This window comes from Monodon monoceros, unplaced genomic scaffold (assembly GCF_005190385.1).
Source record: "Monodon monoceros isolate NGI ecotype Baffin Bay Population unplaced genomic scaffold, NGI_Narwhal_1 Super_Scaffold_21, whole genome shotgun sequence".
Classification (NCBI taxonomy): Eukaryota; Metazoa; Chordata; class Mammalia; order Artiodactyla; family Monodontidae; genus Monodon; species Monodon monoceros.
The window spans coordinates 136,408,667-136,427,858 of NW_021703778.1; the positions used below are offsets into that span (position 1 = coordinate 136,408,667).

The 19,192-nt window shown below is 41.2% G+C and overlaps 1 protein-coding gene across 1 annotated transcript in view; it reads left to right on the forward strand.

Moving 5' to 3' along the window:
* Positions 1 to 19,192, forward strand: part of RHOJ (ras homolog family member J) — an 80,635-nt gene that overhangs the window by 35,145 nt on the left and 26,298 nt on the right. The gene's annotated exons all lie outside the window — the stretch shown is intronic.

Here is a 19,192-nt window from a genome sequence, read left to right on the forward strand (position 1 = left end):
AAGGAGACTGAGAAATGTAGTCTACTTATGTGTTCAGAAAAAAAAAAAAGCAGATTCGGTGAGCAGTTAGGAAGTCTCTGCTACAAGCTTTGAAGTCAACAAAACTTGGTTTGAATCCTGGCTCCACAATTGACTAACTATGTGATCAGGAACAAGTTACTTAAACTCCCTGAGCTTCTTCATTTGTAAAATGAGGATTACAACATCTTCATGTGGTTGGTTGTGAGGATAAGTAAGAAAATAATAATAACAAACATCCAACATTCCTTAAGTGCCAGGTCACATCCTCATTATCTAATTTTCACAATCCACCTATAAAGTAGAAAGTATTATTACCGTCTCTATTTTACAGACTGAGGTTGGAGTAGATGAGGTACAAAAATCACCAATGATTGTTCATGTCCCCTTGTATCCACATCCTGTACAATGTGATTTTGCAGTAACTGTCATCAAAAGACGGATCCCTACCCATGAATCTGGTCTGGCCTTGTGACTCGCTTCAGCCAACAGAATGTGGCAAAAGTGACACTGCCAATTGTCAGCCTAGACTACTAGCTATTTTGGACCCCCTGCAACAACAACAGCAATTTAAACAAAATCTGCCCAAGATCATAAAACTACATAAAACTTAATTTTCAACAAATAAAGGAGTTCTCAGGTAAGCAAAGCCTTAGCTCTGATATCATTATACTTGTCTCTGATTGAGACCGCTCACACATGGGCATTTGTGTGTACATAAAATCAGCAGCGTTTACTGAGAACAGCATGAGTCTTGGAGTCAGACATGAATTTAAATACAGTGCCCAGGGTTTACTGGCTGTGTGATCCTTTCTGCATGTCAGGGTCCTTAACTGCAAAATGGATGTGTCTACTTCATGGACATTGTGACTCATCCATCCTTCACCCATCTGCACATTGGCTGTGGAAACTGCAGGACCAAATTCTATCTCTCACGGTGTTCTATCTCTCACGGATCCATATACAGGAGCTTACACCGTGCCTTTTTTTTTTTTTAAATAAGTTTATTTATTTTATTTATTTATTTTTGGCTGCGTTGGGTCTTCGTTGCTGTGCACGGGCTTTCTCTAGTTGCGGCGAGCAGGGGCTACTCTTCGTTGCGGTGCGCGGGCTTCTCATCACGGTGGCTTCTCTTGTTGCAGAGCATAGGCTCTAGGTGCATGGGCTTCAGTAGTTGTAGCACACGGGCTCAGTAGTTGTGGCTCGCGGACCCTAGAGCACAGGCTCAATAGTTGTGGCGCACGGGCTTCATTGCACCAGGGCTTGAACCCATGTCCCCTGCACTGGCAGGTGGATTCTTAACCACTGCGCCACCAGGGAAGCCCCACCATGCATTTTGTATAATAACATGTTCTTTGCATTCACTTAGTTTTTCCTTCATTAATTTTCTTTTCACCCTGATTGCTTCACTTTTTGAAAATCTTATATTTGTTTTGGCAAGCCCCTTTAAACCCTTTTTGGAAAAGCATAATATTGAACAAAGAACAAAATTGAATAATTTATCAATTATTGATAAATAGTGGATCCAGTACAATGTAATATCAAGTCACTGAATAACTAAAAAACCAAACATTTCCTCATCACCTCAATCACATCTATGGAAATATTAAATCCAAAGTGCTTCCATCTAGTTCCACAGAACTCTGTGTGCATCAAGGTACTAAACCAAACTAAACTCTTTCAGGGCTGGTTCTTCTGAACATTACTTAGCCTTACCTCCGAGTTATCACAGTGTAAACCCAACAAGGGAAAAATGTTCAAGATTATTTTGCTTCATTGAAAAGAAAGGCAAAAGACCCAATTAGCTACATTAGTACACAGCATATAATATTTAGAAAAAGATGTATTTTTTAAACTATGCAAATCTGACCTCAGTGTAAACCAATGTATAAATCTGGGACTATGATCTCTTCATGGGTAAATGCTTACAAACTGACGGGTCTGGAAAACTTCTAATATCCCTATCTACCAAGACTTCCCTGGCAGTCCAGTGGTTAAGGCACCGCGCTTCCACTGCAGGGGGTGCAGGTTTGATCCCTGGTCAGGGAACTAAGATCCCGCATGCCGCACAGTGTGGCAAAAAAAATTAATTAATTAAAAATTTAAAAATCCATACCTACTTATGGCAGGGACCCCATAGGAGACGTTCACAGTCACACACAGTAGCTCAGACCTTCAGAAACATAAAAGAAGGGGACAGCTAGAGCCCCGGCTTTGAATTCCAAGAGACTGGATCCTAATCCTGGCTTTGTCACCTATTAACTGTGTAGCTAATGTTACTATAAGATGATTTTTTACCTTTTTATAAACCCAAAGGAGACCCCGTAGCGCAGGGATTCTGACGTTTCAAAGACCCAGTTTAGGAGTGTCTTATGCTTCCCTCCCCAACCCCTAGCTTTCTCCTGGCAACTACCCAGGGGACTGGGCCAGAATCCAGGGAAGGGCCCAACCCCAAGTCTGTTTTCCATCACCTTCTCAAGTACTCACTTTCCCCTCCTCCCTTCTCCTCCTCTTCTTACTTCTCACCACTCATCTCTAGTCCCTGCCTTTCACCTCTGTCTTCAAAATATTTCTCTTTCAGTCTCTCCTCTTCCATTTCATGTGTAAGCTAAAAGCACAACATGCAATGAAGAATCAAAAAAGTCCTGAGTGTTTAAGAAAATTGGGCTTGATAATAAGCCAGTGACATCAAGAGCCTGGTAAGTTTCCAGAAGCTGTCTTCAGAATCTCTACAGAAACTACATAGTGGGTAAAGCCTGGGCTTTGAAATCAGACAAATTTACATTCTACTCCCAGCTCTGAGTCTTACAGCTAGTGTGTTCTTGGAAAAATCATATAAGAGGCTCCATTTTCCTTAACTGTTAAAGAGAAATTGAATGAGATAATTCACATAAAGCACTTAGCACAGTTGTCTACATGGCAAGTATGCAGGGAATGTTAGCTATTATTAATCCTGTTATCACCCTCCCCCTATTTCTTGTACTTAGCTTTTCTTTGATGACTAGGATTCAAGATACATTTTTAACCTTTTTTTTCTGTAACAGTATGTGGGGTAAGAAAACTTCCTTCTGTTTTTTATATACATTTATAAGAATTCAGCTTTATTATATGCTATCATAGGCTAGCCTAGAAACCTAAACAATGAGGGGAGGTGGGGAGGGAGGTTGGATTCCAAGTTGCTAATTCAGCTTGACAAACCAGATCGCAGTCTGTTTTCACGTTTATAAGAGAAGACCTTAGAGTCAGTCCTTGGTGGAAATTGACTCATTAATTCCTTTTAACTATTCCCTGGGTTCCTACCCAGCTCCATATCACAGGTCTGGAGACAGAATTGGAAGGGGATGCAGAACAAGGGTGGAATCGGAAAGAAGTGGAACTAACTCATCAGGGAGCATCCTAAGAGACATAAGGATCTTGGGCCTTATTGTTAGATGAAGTGAAGAATGGAGTAACCAGATCAAAGACTGAGCAGAAGTTTGTAATTGTGTTGAAATAATACACTGAGGCTTTCTCAGTAGACACACTCAGTATGTATTGGCTCCGCAGACCCTCAACAGGTCTCCTGAGCCATGGACTTGGAAGGGTACATCCTATAGCCAGTACACAGTTCTAGAGCAGCATCTCTAGTGGCTCTTACCAGCTCACCAAATGTATCTGAATTTTCCAAAGCATGAAATTTGATATGAAAACCTATGCTGTCTCTACCCTCTTTTCATCACTCTTCTGTTTCTACTTCCCTCTTGCTGGTAGGCCTAGAACCTAGTATAGTCTAGTCAGTTGGTGAAAAAATTAGAGAAAAAAATCAAGAAGGGAAGAAATGATGAAAATTTTCATTGCTTTTTGTCTGGGAGGAAACTGTATAAACTTCTATTGGCAAATGCAAACTATCTTTTTTCCCATATAAAAGTGAATTGTCTCCTTCTCATATTTGAATATGTCCTTGGGTAAAATCATCACAGAGGTCACTGCTAAATCTTTCTTTTGTCTCTCCTCACCTATGTGTTATATCTGAAATGAGACAGATTTCCTGTGTAAAGTATGCTTGTAGCCCCGAGTAAGTATCACATAAAAAACTATGATGTAGATCATTGACTATATATGTTTATCTTTTGATTAGTATACTGAAACGTGAACATACTTCCTTTCATGATACAGTGATTCTACAAATTTGAATATGGGCAAAATTTTAATAATTTATGTCAAAGTAAGTGTGATTAAATTGAGTGGAATATTCGTAAAGCTAAAAAAATAATAAAATGTATCAGTTTGGGAACTCATTGACTTACATGCCTTAAATCTGAGTCAGATTTCCCCTGATACTAGTGTTGAAGAAAAAGGATTTTCTCCCTCCCATCCAACCCAATTTATTATTTATTTCTGCTTTTTTCCATTTAAGCTTCCTTTGCCATTGTAAGGTAATCAGAAGAAGTTCCATATTTTGCTATTTCAAGTCGATGTCAGAATCAGAAAAATGATGAGAGTTTGGCCTCCTAGATAATGGTCTTTTCTTCTGTAGTTACATAAACTCAATACTGATTTCCATTTCCTAACACTGCTCTCTTTCCTCTATTTACCATTCATTCATTTGACAAATGTTTACTGTCATGCTGGAGCTACAGTGAACAAGGCAGACACAGTCCTTATGTCATTGCAAGTTACAAAGGTAGTCCTGGCTTCAGATGAAGCTTTATCCATGACTAACACAACATCTTTCAGCCCTGCTTTCTCAGGAATGGCTCCATTCTCAAAGAGATTTCTTTTCACAGCTCCAAAAAATGGCCACAGCAGCTACCTCCTTATCCTTTCACTTTCAGTCGAAAAGAGGGTCCATTCCCCTATACCTCAAGTAAAGAACCTGGAATTGAGCCTTGTTGGTCCCAGTTGGTCTGACTTGGGTCATGGGCCAACTCCCAACCAATCAATGTGATCAGGGATATAGGCTATGTGATGGGCTTACAGTAATCACAGCTCACTCTTAGAACTAGTCAGAGCCCACTGCATGATGCTGAGAACCTCACAGCACTTGCAGGAAACAGAGGAAGGTATGAAACGGATGCCGGAAGGAACGAGGTGCACCCACTATACTCCCAGTCCTTGCAGAGTTAATAGCCTCTGTGGGATGGGCAAGATGATGGGAACTCACCAATTCAGTGTATGCATGAATAATTTCTGATACATGAGGACTAACAAGTGTTTGGTCCTGGGAGTCTTCCCATAGCAACAGGATGCAGGCTGATTGTTCCGTTAAAAACCAACCCTAAGCAGCAACCATATGCTCAGAACTGCTGGCCTCTGGCAGTGATCCAGAGGTGAAACATTTCGTGTCCAATTAGCCTACACTTTGATTCATGCAGTGCCTAAGAATTTACCTTCATTTAAGAGTCCAAGGTTTCAGATAAATTTGACAAGAGCTGGTGTAAGTTAAAGTGTTTACAAGGGTGTTAGTTTCCTCAGTGAATCATGATTTAATTTTCGTATGTGGAGCTGGTTAGAGAAAACTGCAAATAGTTGGCTCCATTCAAATCTCACATTAGTAAAAATATTCCTTCTCCACCTTGTTTACAACCTTAAGTATTGGATTTAATTCTAATCTCACGTTACATCCCATCGTTAATCTAATGCTGTATGGCAGTGGTTCTTAATCTTAGCCACACAATGGAAGCACTTGGGGGGGCTTTAGAATATATCTGTGCCTAAGTCTCAGTCCCAGAAATTCTGTTATCTTTGGTCCAGGGTGTGGTCAAGGTTAAGAACCATGGCTCTAAGTAAAATCTTGTTAGGGATGATTATGTGTCTCCTAGGAAACCTGCCCAATTTGCACATGCAACTAATTTAGATGCTAGAGCCAATCAGTTAAGAAACAGTTGAAGTTGATTTAGGATTAAATCAAATTCAGAAATAGGGAGAAATGTTCCCTAGATCAACAGCAAAGCACCTATCTGTGCCTGTTTTTGCCCCCATCACCATACACACATCTCCACCTCTCTACTGCCACCCCCTGGTCTAAGCCACCATCATCTTCCTGGGCCACGGCAACAGCCTCCCAGTTCTCTCTCACCTGCTGTCACAGAGCAGCCAGAGTGAGCTTCTTAAAATATAAATTAGAACATGTCACTTCCTTCCTCAAAAACCTTCAAAGGATTCCCACTGCTTACGCTAAAAAATACGCAAGCTCTCCAAGCCACTGTCTGCTCAGCCCCTCATTCATTACACAATGGCCACACTGACCTTTCATTTCCTCCACATCTCTCCAATCGCAGGGCCTCTGTGCTGTTCCCTCTGCCTAGAATGCTCTATACACATACATACGTACACACACACACACACACACACACCCCTGATCTTTTCCCACTATACACACATTCTTTGCCTGCTCACTTTACTTATTCCTATAGTCTCAGCTTATATGTCAGTTCCTCAAAGAGGTTGTCCCTGACCCCTAATATAAAGTGACTCCCCTGTTTTATACTCTCTTAGTGCCTGATTTTATATCTTCCTAGGATGGGGTTACTTGTACAGTATCTGGCTCCCCCTCTAGACTCTAATCTCCCTGAAGACCAGGGTGGTTCTGTTTTGCTCACCTATGTATGTCCCAGTACCAATCATTGCCCCAACCCATAGCAGATGCTCAATAAATATTCAGTGTAAATGAAGGAAGTGTGTTTTATTACACCATTTACTTACACTGAGGGATATTATAAAAAATAGCTTCTAAAGGTAAGTATAGCCATATTTACTCAAGATGATGTTTAGAATCCTGTTCACTACATTATATTGTTATAAGTGTTCTCTTTATGAAGAGCCATAGGAGAGAGCTTTTTAGTTTCAGTTCTAGGAATAGTTATGTTTTTCTTGAGTAACCAGTTGGTATTTTGCTACCATATTCCGAAAATCGTACTATTTTGATTCTATAATGATTCTATTAATCATTAACCAGTTAGGCTTCCCTCTTTGCTTTGACTGATAAGAAGCTCAAAGCCATTTGTAACCCTCCCTAACACCCCCCCCCACCGCCAGCACCAGAAGAGACTCTAGTGATATGGATTTTGCATTCTAACCTTGCTACAGTTTAATCTAATCAGTCCTTCATTGCCCCTCAGCTCATTTTTAATTATAATGTATTTGTAAACCACCTTAAATACTCTCTGGAACTAAGCAAGACATCGTAAATAAATTAAATACTGAAAAATAACTTACTCAATGAAAAGAGAAAGAATATCTATGCGATGAGTTGTGTTTCAGGAGTTTCAATAAATGACGCCTCTTTTCCCTGCTTGAGAGAGAGAAAAAGGAGTCAAACAGAAAAAGAGCGGAATGGGTTTAAGCACATAACCCATCACAAACAGTATTGGAAAACAAAGGCTTATGGAGGGAAGGAGGGAGGATGAGAGAGAGAGAGAGAGAAGAGAAACAGAGCTTTTACACCTGTGTCAGACAGATCTCAAACGGAAAGGGGAAGGGCTGAGCAGTGCCTACCTAGTTACCGTTCTCATATTTACCAGTCAGATCATTCTCTCCACTCCCCTGGGGGCAGTCAAGCCAAGAGTATTAATACTAAGTGATGCCTTCACATGGAAACATTAAGCCAAGGGAAAGGTTGCCCCCTCTCCCCAAACATTATTGACTTTATAACATTTATTTCAGCTAGTAGATATTTTATAACATAAAGCTACTGTATCAGTTTCCTATTGCTGCTGTAACAAATTACTGAAAGCTTACCATCTTATTTCTGACCTTCAGAAATGTATCTCATTAAACTTACTGGGTTGGCCAAAAAGTTCGTTCGGATTTTCCTGTAAGATGCTACAAAAACCCGAATGAACTTTCTGGCCAACCCAATACAATCAAGGTTTCAGCAGAGCTGCATTCCTGCAGGCTACAGGGGAAAATCCATTCCTTGCCTTTTCCAGCCTCTAGAGGTCGCCTTCATTTCTTGGCTCAGGGTTCTCTTTGCATCACTCCAACCTCTGCTTCCATCCTGACATCTCTGACTCTTCTGCCTCTCTCTATCCCTTGTAAGGATCCTTGTGATTACATCAAGCCCACCAGGTAATCCAGGATAATCTCCCCAACTCAAAATCCTGAACTTAATCAAATCTGCAAAGTCCCTTTTGCTATATAAGGTAACATATTCACAGATTTGGGGGATTATGAGGTGGGCATCTTTGGGGGACCATTATTCTGCCTACAGCTGTTACACTAAATAGATATCTGTGGATGTCCCAAGGTATGAATTTGGGATATGCTTAAAACCATATTAAAGAACTGTCTCCAGTGTCCGGTACCATCCATTCAAACCAGTCCATGTATTCCAACAGTTCAGTCCAAAGACAAGATATAAAATGCTTTTTCACCCTGGAAAAGTAGTTCAGGGATATGCCTAAGCTGATTTTAACCCTAAAATAAAAATCACTCCTTCCCAATTAATAGCTCTCTAGCATGCAGCTGTGATGAAAGAGGCTATTTTGTTATTCCTCCAGCCTGGACTTCACCATTCCCAAACTCTCTCTGCCCTTTCCACCCCCTACTCCTAGCATCTCCTAACCTCCCTTCATTCCTCCACTCCCAAAGTGCAACAGCGTCATAAAGATGGGATAAGAAGCATCTCTTATGAACAGGAATGTAAAGGTGAGATAATATTTAACAGAGAAATTAGGAAATTCTCCATAATTGTTCAAGAAGGATTTGCCCGGATGTTTAGACAATTTTTCTAGCCCTGCTCCTAGCTCTTGGTTATATATATAGTTTATTTCTCTTGCCTTTCCTTATTCTTTTACACTTATACTTAATTATAAGCCCGCAAAGGTCAATGCCTCTATAATTCTCAAGGTGAAAGCCCTTTAGAACCCAAGGCAGTATCATGCTAAGGGGCATTCAACAGATGCGTATTTGTTAATAGATGCATGTTTTTCAATAGTGCCATCATTCGCCTGTGAGTGCCAATTCCTAATTCCTTCATATGCCAGAAATACACTCACCTGAATACTTCAAAAGCACGTAGGTTACAGATAATATTTTTAATCATTTTCTTTCACTGCTGTAGGCTACTGCCCCCTTCTTGCCTATCTCTGCTTTCCTCCAGGCATTTCTAGTTTTAAGCAAGTCAGTACTTATTTGGAAGGCTATTCCCTTCTCACCCTTCTTGAGATCATATACAAAAACAGCTAGTTACAAATGCCATACCTCACAGAGAGCCAGAAGACCTGATCCTTGGACAAAATCTGAAAGGGAAAACTTTTTGCTGACAGTTGAGGGGTCAGCCAATGTGATGATTTTTTTTAACTGTTTGAATTTATCTCAGGAGGTATGAGTAACGTTCATTCACTCTCATTAATTCTATATTTTTAAAAAATCTGTAATGTAGTTAACAGGTGTGCTTTTCTATTTTCTCTCCTCCTCGTAACTGGGAGTCATATTTGGGAGCAGAGTCTACAGCTCTAGCACCATCCACCACAGTGCTCCTGGGAAAGCATGGAGTTGAGGTGATGATAGAACAAGTCCCTGGCAGAGATCAGGGTCAAGGGTTTCGGCTGCTCCCCCCAGACTATGAAATTAAGAACTTCAAAGGCTGCCTTATGTCACACAAGCCTGGATCAGGATTGTCTCAACTGTCAGTGCTGGAGACTAGCCAAACACTCGATTACTGTCTAGCTTGGAGCGTGCCCAAGCCATGGGTTCAAGAGCTTTCCTTGTTTCCTAGAATTGATCAGTTTCAATTCAACAATTGCCTCTGTTAGCCACACCAGAAAGTATCACCAGGACCTCCTGCTGTGATTTCCTGAGTGCTAGGAAAGCTACAGTCTCACATAAACTCCCCTCCTGCATACCAGATGCTCCTGAGGTCCTATTAGAGATTTATCAGCCTGATGCCATCCTCTCTAAAATGTACACCCTCTTGTTGGGGGCGGGGCAGATTTGAAGCTATCCATTTATTCAACAAATACCCATTTATTGAACATCCATTATTTTTAATTAATTTTTATTAGAGTATAGTTGCTTTACAATGTTGTGTTAGTTCCTGCTGTACAGCAAAGTGAATCAGCTATACGTATAACATATATCCTGTCTTTTTTGGATTTCCCTTCCCACTTAGGTCACCACAGAGCATTAAGTAAAGTTCCCTGTGCTATACAGTAGGCTCTCATTAGTTATCTATTTTATACATAGTAGTGTATATATGTCAATGCCAATCTCCCAATTCATCCCATCTCCCACCTCCCACCTTGGTAACCATAAATTTGTTCTCTACATCTGTGTCTCTATTTCTGCTTTGCAAATAAGATCATCTGTATCATTTTTCTAGGTTTCACATATAAGTGATATTATAGGATATTTGTTTTTCTATTTCTGACTTATTTCACTCTGTGTGACAGTCTCTAGGTCCATCCACGTCTCTGCAAATGCCACAATCAAGACACTATGCTGGGTCCTAGAAGTTTGTCTTTGCCTGTAAGGAGTTCACAGTCTACTCAGTTATTAAGTGTTTGTAGAACCTCAGTGTGTTGGGGAGAGGGGTGGGGGAGAAAAGAGGATACATTCTGATAAAGAAGAGGAAAGAAGGATACCAATTCCTAGGCCAGGGAGGAGGAAGTGGGGTGAGGGGAGCTCACCCAGAGAAGACAAATTTGCCTGATTTCACCAGCTGCCCGTTAAGCCGTGTCCACACAGGCCCTACAGTGGACAGACAGACAGCGATAGTAGCTACTTCCGCAGGTCCAGAAACACACTTGTGTAAATTAGGTCACAGAACTTCAAACAGACACTCAGAAATCCCCACATAGAAGAAAGCACATTGGTTTGGTTTGGTTTTTTGGAGTATAATTGCTCTACAATGTTGTTAGTTTCTGCTGTGCAATGAAGTGAATCGGCTATACGTATACATGTATCCTCTCAGTCTTAGACCTCCCTCCCACCCCCACCCCCCACATCTCACCCATCTAGGTCGTCACAGAGAACAGAGCTGAGCTCCCTGTTTTTTTATTATACTCCAAGCTTCTGAGTATAATCTACTGAAATATTGAAATAAATGACTGAGAAAATAAGCCCATTTCATGGTCCCATTTGCCCCAATCGTTTGCCTCCCTCCCTTTCCTCATGCTCTCACATTTTGAGGTCAGTTTCCCCTCAGTGATGATCCAGGGGAGTGAGACAAAATTTTCCAAGCCTCAAGATTACTTGTTTCTAATTCCATCTTTTGACGGTCCTCTTTTTTGGCTGCAGTCCCTTCCATGCCTCAAATCCCCACCGAAGAAACTGGCAGCCCCGTCAGGAGGTTTCCCCCATGGTAGACACTTTGGGCTCTTTGCAGGACCGATAAGGTGACTATGCCCCACCCCCTTAATTTCTGAAGCCCAGTGAGGGGGCAGGTGAGAGTGATTACTCCAGCTGCGGACCAGATCCAGCTTCCTTTCTGCATTGCCTTTGTGGGGTACACTTGCATGCATATATATATATATATATATATATATATACACACATACACACACACACACACACACACACACACACACACACACACACACACCATATTTAAGGGAAGAATAAGAGCCTTGTCACTTGAAGTGAGGCCTGCAGAGCAGTAGCAAGGGCACCAGCTAGAAGCTTATTAGAAATGTAAATTCTCAGGCCTCACCAGATCGACTGAATCAGAATTTGCACATTAACAAGAGCCATCATTACCAGCCAACCCCACCTCCCCATCCTCCACCGAACATCCTCATGATTCACGTGCACTTCTTGATGACAGCAGGGGATAAAAACAGCTCCTGCGCTTCTCTCTCCCCATCTCACACTCAGATGAAGGGCCACCTGCTCCGTGTGCTATCTTTTCTATCTCCATTCTGGAGCTATATTTCTTGACTTCACCAAGGATGCCTCCTGTATCATTAATAGAGGGATGCTTTGGGTCATTGGTGACCAAGTCATTTGCAAATCAGTACCTTTATTTATCAACCTCATGCTTCTATAGCTCATGCCCTGTGTCCCTCACCTGCCACACTATACACCAACTGGCACTGGTATCAGTTCTCACCTAACAAACTCTGTCACGAAAAATATCCTTTTATTTATTATCCACTTGTTGAATCATCACGGTAGGCCAATTATGCTATACACTTGTCCTCTAGCTGAGAGCTTGTAAATCAGACTGTACAGTCCTAATGTAGAGCCCTTGTATTAGTCAGGGTTCTCCAGAGAAACAGAACAAATAGGACGTGAATATATAGAGAAAAAGATTTATTATAAGGGACTGGCTCAGGTGAGTACAGAGACTGGGAGTTCCATATCTGCAGTGTGGACCAGTAGGCTTAAGACCCAGGAGAGCCAGTGGTACAGATGGAGTCCAAAGGCACTCTGTTGGAGAATTCCCTATGACTCAGAAGAGGGTGGGTCTTTTCATTCTACTCGGGCCTTCAAATGATTAGATGAGGCCCACCCACATTATGGAGGACAATCTGCTTTACTGATTAAAATGTTAATCTTATCCAAAAACAACCCCCACACAGAATAATATTTGACTAAATATCTAGGCATTCCATGGTCCAGCCAAGTTGACACATAAAATCAGTCATCACAGCCCTTATTAGAAATTCATAATGGGAGGAGAGGAGAGGCACAAGCATCACAAGGTAGGGACAGCAGAGCCACAGCAAAGGTAAGAGACATGAGTTGGTGTGGCCTTCCTGACCATGCCAACACTTTGGTCTTCAGCAACATCCTTGGTCTACCTTTGTCCCATTATCAGTGCCATCATGGAAGACAGGACTCAGTAGCATGTCATTCCATCCAGAAAAGAACAGGCCAGACAGAAGTGACAAGAGTTTCTTTATCAGCCCTCTCTCCACCCAGTCCTAGGCACCCCTGACAGCTAGCCACTCAAGAACTGAGCCCAGGCCCATACGCCCTTCCTGACACAGCCAGCTCAAATCAGGAGTTTAATAATCCTTCAGAATAGGTGTGGGTTTTCCCAATGGAGAGTCAAAGGTCAAGACTGAGGGAAGGACAGAGAAGCCACAAGTCAGAGAGCTCTCTGGGTGACCAGGTCAGTTTAGGGCAACCCTGGAGATATCCGAGCTAGGCCCAAACCGCCTAGGTATCTAGACTGAACCAGCTCCTGGACCTGCGTTGGGGTGGGATCCACACTGGGCTTCTGAAGACTGATGCCAATTAGAATAACCCACTCCCTTTCCCAAGTCCTCTTTCCTTCCTCTCCATCTTATTTCTCACTCCCACCCCCATTTTTCTCCCCAGCAAATTTGACTTCTTTTTCTCCTCTTTGATATGGTAATTTCTCTGTAGTTAGTGGCAAAGCCTCCCCAGCTCCACTGCCCTACCAGGTCTTGCATGCCTAACTTCACATTCTCTAGACCACAGTGCTAGTGGCCTGTGGTATTCACACCCCTCCACAATGCAGTCCTGATCCTGTGTCCACACAGCTTCCACGGGCACAACCTCCTTTTGCTTTTGACCAGTTAGTGATGACTCAGAAGGACCATCATCTTCTCTCTATCCACTTTCTACCCTTGAGCCTTTCACCTTGTGGTCTAGCAGAGTCTGAAGTTCCATCTACCTATGGTGTCCTTGACAATGTGGTTATTTAAACTGCTGAGTGTCTGTGGGTTCCAGGAGAAAGACATGGTGCTACTATCCTAAGAGTCTGGCAAACAACCCCTTGACTTATAAAACAAATACCTGAATTATAAACGTGTCAGGGACACAAGAACAGATATTATAAATGTTTATTATCCTTCCCTTCCCCCTTTTGCTGAAGAGAGAAAGTGCCTTTGGCTACTCAGATTTCCTCTCCTCCAAAGCCCAAAGGAGAGTGCCAATCAAGCCTTGGCTTTCTTGTGTGGCAGAAAGAGACCAAGATATTTACAGAAGGTGTGCTGGTGATGAACGGAGAGAAGGGGCAAAACTTCAAGGCTGTGGTAGGCTGAGAAAAGTACTGAGAAAAAGATGATTTTAAGAGGCAGTGCTATGGTTTATAATTTGAATCCTCCTTTGGTATCTTTATCTTTCACTTAAGGTTAGAATGGTTTATGAGGACTTTGGGCTGTTAGTGTTGTGTGTCCTTGAATGTGAAACCACATGAGACCATATACCACATGGTTCCCCACTTATTTGTTACATTTTTTAAATACTTGAAAATGCACAGTAACTCTACTAAATTAATGGTACCTCACCTAAAATCTGACAGAAAAGCAAAAACATGAATAAGAATTCAAAGCCTCACATTGCTAATCCACTGACCCAGTTGACCTCAGGTGCCAAGCATTTCATAAGCCTCTTTCTAGCTTTGGGTGACAATGCACACCACAGGTTCTGATGGTAGCTGACATTTGGGGCATCCCTTTACTGGCTATGAACATCTCCTTGATGGGACCGACTAGCCATGATCTTTACATTGCTAACAAGCATCCCCAAAATTATACTTTTCTTTTTAGATGGTTTGAAGAAAAACAATTGGGGAAAAACATGTGAAGAAGGACATAAAAGTGGTAGATGTTACCCTATGCAAATTCTGAGAAAATACTTAATAAAGTTATACAAGACGGTCTCTTAGATATTCATTGCAGAAAAGAGCCAAGAACTGTTTTATCTCAAATTGTCACACATCCTCCTTTGATCATAATTAACCAGCAACTATTAATATTTCTTGACAGTTAAGAACTAGAAAATAAATATGCTACCTGTAAAGAACCCCATATTAGACTAAGATAAATGAAATAAATAAAGGGAGAAAACCACAAATACATAAAATTCTAGGATCCTGAATAACAAAGAGGCAAATGAGTAAATATAATCCAGGACAACAACCATAAACGAAAGTAGAAAACAGAGAAAAATCACTTAATGTTCTCCAAATAATCTTGTAATACTTTGGAGAAGAAGTTATTGAGAGCAGAAACACACGCTCTAAATATTCACTTGACTGACTGGTTTATTTCACTCTGCCTAGACAGTGTTCTATATTTAGAACCAATTTACTGCTGCTGTCTTTACAGCTCATATATTTCTTTTGGTTTGCAACAAATACATTTGGCAGATTCCAACATCCTCAAATGCACAGTATTTTCTTGGTATCTACGAAATGCAAATATAGGTAGAGCATTAGTGGTTCATCATAATTCTCTGAAAATGATGAGTTGCTCTGCAATACACAGTTCATAAACCTCCACTGCAGTAGACCTATTCATCACATGTTCCTCCTCATAAAAATATAAGCTTGGCCCTACAACCTAAAGTAAATCTGGATAAGCCTAAGACAAAATTAGAGAGTGAACCAAGAAGAAATGGTAGAACTTCCGTGATGGGAGACAATTTAGATGACGTTGACTCCAATCTACATATAACAGTGATAAGAACAACAAAATAAACACAATTTTTAAGCACCCAAATATCTTATTTTTTCTGATTTACATGTTCATGGTAATCAAGTATGGAAAAAATAAAAAGTGTTTCCTATAAATATTTTTACCTATTCAATATAGAATTTTATCTCCTACTCCCTAGACATTATATCCTAAATATTTTACCTCACTGTTCTTTCAAAGTTTCCATTGTAAGGTTGTTCCATAACTGATAAGGGCCAATCCCCAACTGCTGAACATTTAGGTTGTTTCCAACTGTTACTATTATAAACCATTGGTGATATATAGTCTTATACGTGTATATTCTTGCGCACTTGTATGATTTTGCCTGAGGATACATTGCAGAAACAGGATTGCCGAGTCAGAGGGAGACCCCTGGTTAGACTTTTGATCTGTACTGCCAAACGACTTGACAGAAAAATTGAATCAATTTACATATCCTCCAGCAGCATATACATGCCACCTCTTTATGTATTCACCAGCCCTGGGTGTCATTCTCTTCATCTTTGCCAATTTGACAAGCCAAAGATTGCATCTTGTTTAATTTGATTTTGTTTTACTCCAATATTCATTGGCCCTTTACTTGTAAATTTTCTATACTCTTTATATATTTTCTTTTGTTTTAATTATTATTCTTGTTAACCAGAAAGCACCCTTATGCATAAAAGATAATAACCTTCTTGACCATTTTTCACAATATATGTGAACATATGTGACTTTTTTAGTCAATATATCAATCATTTTCTTTATGGTTTTTTTCATTTGCTTTTATATTTTCAGAGTCTTTTTTATTTCCAAACAGTAACCAACTATCTAAATGCCATATATTGACTACTTCATCTTTCCCCATTGCCACTTATCATATACTAAATCCTTACATATGTAGCATAGGTTCAGTGGCTGAGATTCCTGTTCTGGATCATTGATTCTTGTGCTGATGCTATACTGCTTTAATAACTTTATAATACATGTTAACATATATTAGCACAATTATCCTGTCATTCTTTTTTAATTATTAGCTATTCTCCCCAACTAAATTTTGAATATAACTGCTATAATCACTCTGTCATGTTCCCAATTCAAAAATTCTATTGGAATTACTATAAACATATTAAACTGAGAAGATCTAACATCTACGATACAGAGCTTCCCACCCTAAACCATGAGCTGTTTCCCCATTTTTCTTCTTTTATGTTTCTCAGCAAGTAATGGGAAGACCTTTTTTCATAAAGGTCTTCCCATTACTAGACACTTTATAGTTTTTGTTGTCCTTGTGAAAAGGATATTTTCTAAGTAGTTACAGCTGGTACCTGATAGAACTTTTATGAGCCTAATAATTCATTGAATACTCTTCACAGGAACACACTATTCCACTTTTTTTTTTTTTTTTGCCGTACGCGGGCCTCTCACTGTTGTGGCCTCTCCCGTTGCGGAGCACAGGCTCCGGACGCGCAGGCTCAGCGGCCATGGCTCACAGGCCCAGCCGCTCCGCGGCATGTGGGATCTTCCCAGACTGGGGCACGAACCCGTGTCCCCTGCATCGGCAGGCAGACTTTCAACCACTGCGCTACCACGGAAGCCCCCACACCATTCCACTTTTATCATCACCTAGGTGTTTGAATTTCCTTAGCGACTATTTCTAGACAAGGAGGGGAAAGGACTGCTGTGTGTCAGGTAGGATCAGATAATATCTGTGTAGCATTTTATAAATTTTAACTTTTTTTCCCTTATATTACCTCATCTGTTATTCACAAAACCATCTAAAGTGGACAGGATGCTCTAGAGTAATCGAGCTTATTATTATTCTCATCTTAAAGATGAGAAAACTGAAATTCAGATCTGAATCACTCACTTGAGAGTCTGATAAAAATGCAGACTTCTGGCCCCCACCCCAGACCTACTTCCTTGGAATCTAGGGGTGAGATGTGAAACCAGGGACTCTGTGTTTTTTAAATTAGCTTCCCCAACTTAAAACTAGCTTCCCCAACCTAAATGCCCATCGACAGACGAATGGATACAGAAGTTGTGGTACATACATACAATGGAATATTACTCAGCCATAAAAAGGAACGAAATTGGGTCATTTGTAAAGACGTGGATGGATCTAGAGACTGTCATACAGAGTGAAGTAAGTCAGAAAGAGAAAAACAAATATTGTATATTAACGCATATATATGGAACCTAGAAAAATGGTACAGATGAACCGGTTTGCAGGACAGAAATAGAGGCACAGATGTAGAGAACAAACATATGGACACCAAGGGGGGAAAGCGGCGGGGGGTGGGGGTGGGATGAATTGGGAGATTGGGATTGACATGTATACAGTGATGTGTATAAAATGGATAACTAATAAGAACCTGCTGTATAAAAAAATAAATAAAATTCTAAAATTAAAAAAAAAAAAACTAGCTTCCCCTGGTGACTCCCGTGAAACATCGATTTCACCAAGTCAAGGTCAAGGCTGAAAATAAAAGTTTCTGCCTCTAAATTAGGTATTGATTCCACCATACCTCCATTGTAAGGTTGGCAGCTTAATTATTATGAGTCTCTAGTAATGTATGAATGTCACTGAAGGAGCTGGCTTTTTTTTTTTTTTTTAAGTATCTCTTTATACAGAGGATCATGCAAAAAGCACACCCTGGTTTGCAGACCACACACCTCAACGTGCAGGCTTCACTTATAATTCAGTCACTGCTTCCCAAAGTCCTAATCAAAAGACAGCTCCCCTGTACTCTGTAGTTCATGCCGGGGAGCCTGGCTACTATGGCTTATATGGCCACAGTGAACCTCAGGACACCTTGCCAGTGGTCCTGCCCCACCGATGGAGTCTGGCAGCCCTGTAGCTGGTGAAAGTTGCCTGGAAAAGTGGCAGAGTACCCCAAACACTGATCCCACCCAGGGGAGCCACATTTCCATGGCATCCCCTCGTAAAAGGCAGGCCAGCTTTAGTGTAGGACACCACTGCTGATGAACTCATCCTACCACTACTACTACCATCCAGAAAAGCTCATGGTGACCCTTTGGGAAAGGCCAAAGACTCATCTGGAGGAAATATATGCCTCAGAGAAAACCTCCGCTTTAGTTGGAATTTAATTCACTTTTCCGTCACTCAACCAATATTTATGGAGCCACATGCCAGGCCCGTGCTAGATCTTGGTACATGAAGATAAACAGCACACAGCACTTTAAGGCCCAATGGGCAAGTAAGCATGGAAAGACACTTAAGGTAGTTGGAGGACATCAAGGAGGCGTTACAAAAGTGACTTTTCCAGGTTATGGAAGTTTTCCAGGCTGACAGGTGTGGGGAAAGCATTCCAGAATTTCTTTTCCAGATTTTCAGAGGGAACAACTTGAGCAAAGGCATTGTGAGTATCACAGACTGCAAGGGCTTCCCTGGTGGCGCAGTGGTTGAGAGTCTGCCTGCAGATGCAGGGGAGTCGGGTTCGTGCCCCGGTCCGGGAAGATCCCACATGCCGCGGAGCGGCTGGGCCCGTGAGCCATGGCTGCTGAGCCTGCGCGTCCGGAGCCTGTGCTCCGCAACGGGAGAGGCCACAGCAGTGAGAGGCCCGTGTACTGCAAAAAAAAAAAAAAAAGAAAGAAACGAAAACAGACGGCAAGAAGTTTGGATTGTAGGAGGGTAAAAAATAGGAGAGATCTGGAAAGGTAAACCAGAGGCCAGATTACAAAGACATTGTACACTCTTGGAAAGTATTTGAATTTTATCTCGGAGATGATTGGGAGCCACAGCTACGTTAAGCCTGAGAAATGAATGTTGATTAGGAGACTTTTGTAATTGACAAGGT